Source organism: Cherax quadricarinatus, chromosome 4 (assembly GCF_038502225.1).
Source record: "Cherax quadricarinatus isolate ZL_2023a chromosome 4, ASM3850222v1, whole genome shotgun sequence".
NCBI classification, from domain to species: domain Eukaryota; kingdom Metazoa; phylum Arthropoda; class Malacostraca; order Decapoda; family Parastacidae; genus Cherax; species Cherax quadricarinatus.
The window spans coordinates 17,998,878-18,007,265 of NC_091295.1; the positions used below are offsets into that span (position 1 = coordinate 17,998,878).

At 47.1% G+C, this 8,388-nt stretch overlaps 1 non-coding gene across 1 annotated transcript; it reads right to left on the reverse strand.

Annotated features, from left to right (window-relative positions):
• Positions 1-5,081: 5,081 nt before the first annotated feature.
• LOC128684593 (U1 spliceosomal RNA) lies at positions 5,082-5,245 on the reverse strand. Its single transcript, XR_008406394.1, has one exon. It is a non-coding gene; the product is annotated as a U1 spliceosomal RNA (small nuclear RNA).
• Between the last annotated feature and the right edge of the window lie 3,143 nt (positions 5,246-8,388).

Consider the following 8,388-nt stretch of genomic DNA (forward strand, 5'->3'; position numbering starts at 1 on the left):
TAATAGGTGTTCCAGTCATACACACACACACTAGCCCCCCCCCCCCCCCGGGAAGACCAGCCCACCGTATCCCCTGACCCCCTCCCCCCTTACATCCTCAAGAGGACCCCCACTGTTAAACCAGGATAGCTTACAGGGAAATCCCGCTCCCACCATATCCCGTAAAGAACCCGATTTTGACACAACATAAGATAAAAGGTCGTGGCCAATACCCTTTTATGCAACCCCCCTCCACCTGACCCCTCATTGCCCACGACACAAACACAAAATTCATGATAAGGTAACCAAGTGCCCACTGCACAGGGATACCCACCCCTCCCACATCCAAACTTAAAGCCCACAAAACTGGCAAAACCGAAATCCTCTCCCTCCCACCCATCGTACTACCCTCCCCATCCACTCCCGTATGTCTTCCAATCATTCACAGAAATAGACTGCATGAAAGGCTGTATCCTCACCCCCACAAACCCCACAGACGCCCTCCTCTCGAATCCTCCGGTCTCTAAGAACCGCACCTGATGGCAGGATACCATGGAGGAACTGGAACATCACCTCCCGCTCCCATGGATGCGTAGCCTACACAACCTACCCCAAATATCCCCTCATGCATACATTGGATACGCTCCTTCCACTGTCGCCACCTCCCTTTCTCCCACCACTTTCTCTAAAACCCCCACCCTCATGTGTTTCATATCCCTAACATACAAAAGCACCTGTAACATGTCCTTACACACACACAAATCCTTCCTTCCCCACCATCTCCTGACATCCTCATACAAAAGGTGCAGCCCACCACCTATACACCCCACCAATCAGAGGAACCACCTCTTTACATATACACTTATGATCCTACTCTTCAAATTAATTAACCCCAGCCCGCCTCTGCGCACTGGGAGAGTAACAACCCCCCTCTGCAACCATCACATCCCAACCCCCAAATAATAATAATAATAATAATAATAATACCCCAATATCTGACTGCAACAACAGGTACATAGCTATCACATACCAAATTTTACTATACAGTAAGACATTTACTACAATAACCTGCTGATGAAGCGTTAAATGACCCAGCCACAACCCATCCAACCGTCTAGTCACCTGTGCCATGACACTCCCTGAATTAACTATCCTAGCTTGCTGTGCATCCTGCATATACTCAATCCCACAAATCTTGACCTGATCCACAACACCCCACCTCTCTCTACCTTCCCCTCCCACCTTTCCCTCCCAGTCCCCCAAACCCATAATCTTAGACTTCTCTACATTCACCCTCATACCAGTAGCCTCTCCAAACAGGTCCACAATCCTCCCCACCCCTCCTAAACCTTCCCCCTCCTGCACAAGAATCCTTGTGTCATCTACATAACCGACAATTCCCAGCACACCTCGTCCTACCCACCCCTGTTGCTCCCCCTCATACATACCTCCACTGCTCTATAAAACGGATCACGCAAACATGCAAAAAGTAATTGGGATAAAGGACATCTCTGCCACAGACCTCTACCCATAGGGATCCGATCCCCCACCCTCCCATTCACCTGCACCTGAACACCCACTCCATGATACAACATTTGCACCCACCTCACAATCTCGTCCCCAAACCCTTGCCTCCTCATTATCCACCATAATGCCTCTCTCTCAAGCAGCCCACCAGTCCAAGGTCAACACCCCCCTCCATTCCTTGCACACTCTCCATAAACCCCCGAATCACCCCGTGCCCCTCGTACATGGTCCTTCCCAGCACCCCATACTGGCCTGCTGCCACCACCCTATTGATCACACTCCTCAACCTATTCCCCAATATTTTAGCAAATAACTTATAATCTGCACACAGTAAAGAAATAACCCTATAGTCCTTCACCGTGCGCAGACTGGCAACCTTCGGGACCAAGACTTCCACTGCCATTGCCTGCAAAACCCCCAGCTCACCCCTTTTTTTCATCTCATTCAACAACTTCACTAAGAACCCCTTAAGTATGTCCTAATTCTGTAAGTAAAACTCACATGGCAGACCATCGATTCCCGGGGATTTGCCCCTACTCATATTCGATAATGCCCACACCTCCCCTTCTTCAATGTTCCCTTCCAGCACCATACGGTCCCCCCTGCTCAGAATATTGACCACCTGCCGTCCCAACTGCCCTAACGCCCCCCCTTCACACCAACACTCCTCAGAGAAGTCCCAAAGCATTCATCCACATAATGACCATCCCTTCTGTCATATGAAGCACCTGCCCCACACGATACCCTCCGACCTCCTCTTGCACTAACAAACATTCCATCTCTGTGGCTGCCTGATGCTTCTGCTGCCCCCGCAGAACACACGCCGATGGCCTGTCACCCCACAAAACTTCCTCTAACCCACCCTTAACCCACACTGCATCAAACTTCTGCAATTCCCTGATGCGTTGCTTCAGCCCCTCTATTTCCTCCACAGGATAGCCCCCTCCCCCCACCCCTCTCCCATAACAATCCCTCAACCACCCCTCTAAATATCTTATAAGCCCAAAAGTCATCTGAGCCTCCCCCTTGCCCTGTCTAACATAATACGCCCTGATCCTCCCCTTTGCCACTCCATCCCACCATGCCAACATATCCCCAGCAGCCTCCACCCCTGACCACAACTCCCTCCACAATCCCACAAACCCCTCCCTGCCCCCTCCATCTGCAAGGAGCCGAACATTCAATTTCCAAAAACTCCTATGCCTCCTTGGCAACCCGTCCCACCCCACTTCAACGAAAACCACCCGATGATCTGAATATGCTACTTCCACTACACACACCCTTTCTACCCTTGCAGTCTGCATTACATACAAATGGTCCAGACGAGCAGCATACCCTCCCTGCACAAACGTGTGTGCCACCTCCCACGCCTCACCCTTAGCCATATCCCACAACTCCGCCCCCTGCAAAAGATCCCCTAACACTACAGAGTAAAACCCCACCCCTCGAGGCTCTACATCATTCCTTCTCGCCACACAATTCCAGTCACCCTCACAACCGCCACGGGGGGAAGCGACCGGAGGTGGTACACTAACACATCCCTCACAAAGGCATTCTTCACACATCCATCCCCCTCTGCAGACCCATAGACACACACTAGCGCCACCCTTTCCCCCATCCACAGCCCATCCACTCACACAACCCACCCCTCCTCCCCTGCCTCACTATGATACACAACAAACGGGCTGGTCTCTCACAGAAGGATGGCGACCTCCCCTTTCAATCGAGTTGAATGTACAACAAACACCTGAAATCCATGAAGTACTAACTCACACCTGGCTTTATAATTGTGCTCTTGCACAAAAGCCACATCCACCCCATACCTACGAAGAAAACCCAAAAACCACATACACTTCAGTCTATCTCGCAACCCATTTACATTCACTGAGACACACTTCAAGCCAGCTGTACCTTGTGCCCTTTTGGCACTGACCTGCCTCTAGACGCCTGCCGGTGTCTACCATCATGCACACAACTAGACACTGGAGGTCCTCCAGTATCCGCCACAGGGCCCCTTGGCCCCTTAGGGCCGCCTCATGCCACCTCCGCCCACACCTTCTTGCCAGGCCTCTGCGCCGAGGTGAGGACATCATCAGAGTCTGACAGTGCCACCACCCATTTGCATGACCCTCCCTCTGCCTCCATAGCCACCTCCAGAAGGCCTTCGTTATGCACCACTGCCTCTACGGTGACTATTCATTCCAGCAGCCTGCTTCTCTACCTGCTCCTCCACATCCTGGGACCATACACAAGACACATTCCCAAGGGGTATTCCAAGCCCCTCCTCTTCCACCTCACCAGGTGTGTCCAACAATCCCTTCAGCATAGTCACTAATGTGACTTCCACTCTCTCTTCCATGGCCACCCTACCCTCCTCACCCAGCATAACCGGGCCAGTGGAGGAAGGTTCCCCAAGTAGTCACACAAGACTCCTCAAGCAGCTCCTCTCGCTCCACCTCTTCACTCCACAATGACGTCTATGAACGTGCACCCGACTCAGGCACAATAGTCACCTTCTGGATGGGCTCTTTGATTGGTTGTCGCCCTACATCCTTCCTCCACTGTTGGCGACCACATTGTGCCGCAAAGTGGTGGTACTCTCCACAAAGGCTACAAGTGAGGCGTTGCCCAGCAAAGGGCACCATAACTTGCGTACGAAAATCAGTCATCACTACATACGACTGTATGGGGTGTTTCAAAGTCCTCTTCAGTGAGAAGGTACCTTCAAGGAGGCCAGCACATGCGCCCTCCATCCACTTCCCAAAGGTCGCCACATGTACAATTCCATACCTGCTGAAAATGTTCCATAAATCAGTCTCATCGGCTTCAAAAGGCACGTTTCGCACCTTAACCCAAGTGAAGTAAGGTGCGATGAGCCTCACTGTGACCACCGGGTTGACAACCACACAACTATCTTGATATTTGTTCACCAACCGCTCATAGACACTTGTTCAGAGCTTAACAAAGACCCTATAGGCCCCATTAAGTGCCACTCCATAAAGTTCTTCATCAGCTACTCCATAAATATCCCTGATGATGGCAGGCAGGATAACAGAAGCTGTGATGAATGGTTTGAAAAACCGACAAGTTGTCGGTTTTTCAAACCATTCATCACAACTGTCAGACACTGCAGCATCATGCGATCTTGTTACAAAGAATTCTTCAACACTTGTTCAACCTTTGGACGAAGACCTACTTCGACTAGTGGATGGTACCACTATGACCCCGCCTCCGCCTGCTTCACCTCACCTCACTACAGTATATAAGCCATGTCTACGGCCCTATGCTGTACATTCTACAAGATTGATGGACTGAACACATCGACTCCAGGCTGAGGGACTGATTACCTCATACTCCTCCTTTCCTTACGCCTTCCTCTTTGTATTGGACTGATGAAGCCACTGTGTGGCGAAACGTTTCCTGAATAAAGATTCTCATATGCTGCATAAGTGTCTCAATCATAACAGAAGCTGTTTGGGCCGTCACAGCCCCACACACCAGCTCTATACAGTGTTGATCTGCCTCCGTGCCTGCTGCTCTGTATTGAGAAAATCTCAGCTTGCTTCAAAGGCCAGCAGAGGGCAGTGTAACGCATTTCCGCCTCCGCTTACTACATTCGCACTCAAGTTAACCACATTTGGGTTAATCGCAGGGGTCAGCACCACTGGAGTGCAATGGTGAGCCTCGCCCTGGGAAAACTGCCTTCGTGACCACGGTATCTCCTGTGCCAGGTAAGTATGGCACCTACATTATTATTATTATTATATTATTATTATTATTATTATTATTATTATTATTATTATTATTATTATTATTATTATTATTATTGTTATATATTATTATTATTTTCTTATTATTATTATTATCTTATTATTATATTTTATTATTATATTATTATTTTATTATTATTATTATTATTATTATTATTATTATTATTATTATTATTATTATTATTATCATTGTTATTAGTGAAGTATTAAATCCATAGGAATCATATGGCATGTGGAAAATGAAAGACAATGAGGTTTGATCCAAGGAAGAAGAGAATAGGTCCACTCCCTTGGACTCGACCAGGTACACTAACCAGGTACTTTATTATTATTGCATTAATAGGGGAAGCGCTTAGTCCGTATGGGTCCTATACTGCCTGGAGGGGGGGATGGTATGGGTAGCGATCTCAGGTTAAGGACAGGAAGGTCGGCTCCGTGTCCTTGTGCCAAAAGCCCTTCACCGGTATCAAGGGACCTTTCAGATACAACAGATCTTGGTCCGTATCCGGTCCTCTTCTATGGTTCTTTCTGGCCCACTTCTGCCTGATCTGATCCTGGCCCATTTCTATCCCCTGCCTGGGCTACTCCTGCCTGGTCTAATCTTGGCCCATTCCTATCCCCGCCTTGGCCCCTCTCCTGCCCCTGCCTGGCCCACTCCTGCCTGGTCTAATCCTGGTCCATTCGTATCACCCGCCTGCCCCTCTCCTGCCCCTGCCTGGCCCACTCCTGCCTGGTCTAATCTTGGCCCATTCCTATCCCCGCCTGGTCCACTCCTGCCCCCTCCTGGACGACTCCTGCCTCCGCCTATCCCTTCAACTGTTTGAATACACCAACGTTCCTCTAGCCGCGCGAGGCAGTCCAGTTGTTGGCCAGACACTGGCCGAGTGGGGGTGTGCTGCAGCCTGCTTGTTGAAAAGTAACTTGACGTGCTCGTTGTGTTTATAATCTCCTCTTTTATTATACTCACCGTCCAATAAGTGTGGGATGAAAGTGATTCAGGATAGTGTACCGCAGGACTGAGTAATGGAGACATAGCGGCAGCAGAGAGCAGTTGAAGGTACGTTTCCTGCCGGTACTTTTCATGTTCTTTCATAACTCGGGCAGCTACATGTTGTGATGAATCGAGTTTGATTATAATTTTGAATGAGACGGGCAATTTTAATAAGAAATTAGTCATGGTTATTAATATTGAAAAGCGAGAGTATGTGTGTTAAGTTTATTAGGTACAGGTCCACATAAGTACAATTATCATATATAATAACACGTGTAAATTACCTAGGATAACCCAAAAAAGTCAGAGTGAGTTATCACAAGGACCCCAGTGGAAATAAGTCACTGACTTTTTAGGGTTATCCTAGGTTATGTACACATATGCTGCTATGTATGATAATCTATAACTATTTGTGTATACCTGAATAAACGTACTAAGTTACAGTGCAAGTTAGTCATGCTTATAACCTTCTAGGTACAGATACACAATTAAAATGATCATACCTGGTAACATGTAAGTTACCTAGGATAACTCGGAAAAGTCGAAATAACATTTCCATATCCTGCGGACACTTTCTTACCTATCTTTTTTTTAAATATGAATCTTCCAGGTACTTCATATAGAATTTGTGTCCATTAACCTTGATTTGGCATCTGATGAACGACGTGTCATTAGGGTCCGGGTCTTTAAAGTTGTCTATAAGTCTGACCGATAATCAAGCATATTTAGGTACAGTTTTACAAAACTATTGAATAACAAACATGTCTTTACGTCGCAATATGTGTAAATTATCTGGGATAACCCAGATAAGTCAAAAGTGACTTATTTCCACTGGGTTCTTGTAATTAGCTTGTTGCTGGTATGTGAGCATGTATGATACCAGTTGAGTAATGAGCAGTTACTTGTACATCTACCTGAAGGACCACATCGGAAATCTCAAGGACCCCAGTGGAAATCACAAGAACCCATATGGAAATAAATCATTTTTTTGGGGGTTATCATAGGTAATTTGCACATATTTTGCTATATATGATAATTGTACTTGTGTACCTGTACGTAAATAACTTACTTACCTGGAGGTTGTTTCTGGGGTCAACGCCCCCGCGGCGCGGTCCTTAGCCAGACTTCTAGTTTTTTTTTTTTGTACCAGTATGTTGATGTGTGTCATGAAGGTTCCATGCAAGCTAACCTTGAAGAGTACATTAGTGTGTCTCCAGTATATTGCTCATTGGTTATTCCTATAAACTGTCAATGCAGAACTCTTACAAATTACATTTAAGTACATAGATTCAGGTCTATGTATTTAGGTACATGTATTTAAGTCCATGTTTTTAGGTTCGTACGTTGTACTACGTTGGGCAAGCAGTAACAGCCTAGTCGATCAGGCCCTGATCCACCGGGAGGCCTGATCAACTAGGCTGATAATGCTGGCCGCACGTAGTCAAACATACGAACCACAACCCGGCTAAACCAGCACGGACTTGAGGTATCTGTCGAGCTCCCTCTTGAAGACAACCAGAGGTCTATTAGTAATTCCCATTATGCCTGGTGGGATGCTGTTGAACAGTATTAGGCCCCGAGCATTTACTGTGTGCCCCTACTTTTCACTGGGGATATGTTGCACCGCCTGCCAAGTCTTGCTTTCGTTGGCAGTGATTTCTGTGTGCAGATTAGGGACCAGTCCCTCTAGGCTAGGGGGTTCCAGGTGTAGATTACGATGCATCTCGCTTGCGCTCCAATAAGTACAGATTAAGGGCTTCCCAGTTCCTTCACATTACTTTTCCGCTCTATTGTGTGATTCGAGTTTGTAGTATACTCAGTTCTAGCTATTATTTCCTCCAGTATTCTATAAAGGAGTAATTGGAATTTGTTTTCATTGAGCATAATATTGTTCTCCATTGCCCATTGGAAAACTTGGTTGATATGTTCTTGGAGATTTACCATGTCATCAATGGATGACAGTCTCGTGCAGATCCTAGCATGGTCAGCAAAGGATGACAAGGTGCTATGGTTTACGTTTAAATCTCTTATATGAGGATGAGGAACAGGGTGGGGGTGAGTATTTTGCCTTGCAGAACAGAGCTTTTTACTATTTTGTGCGCTATTACACCATTATCACAC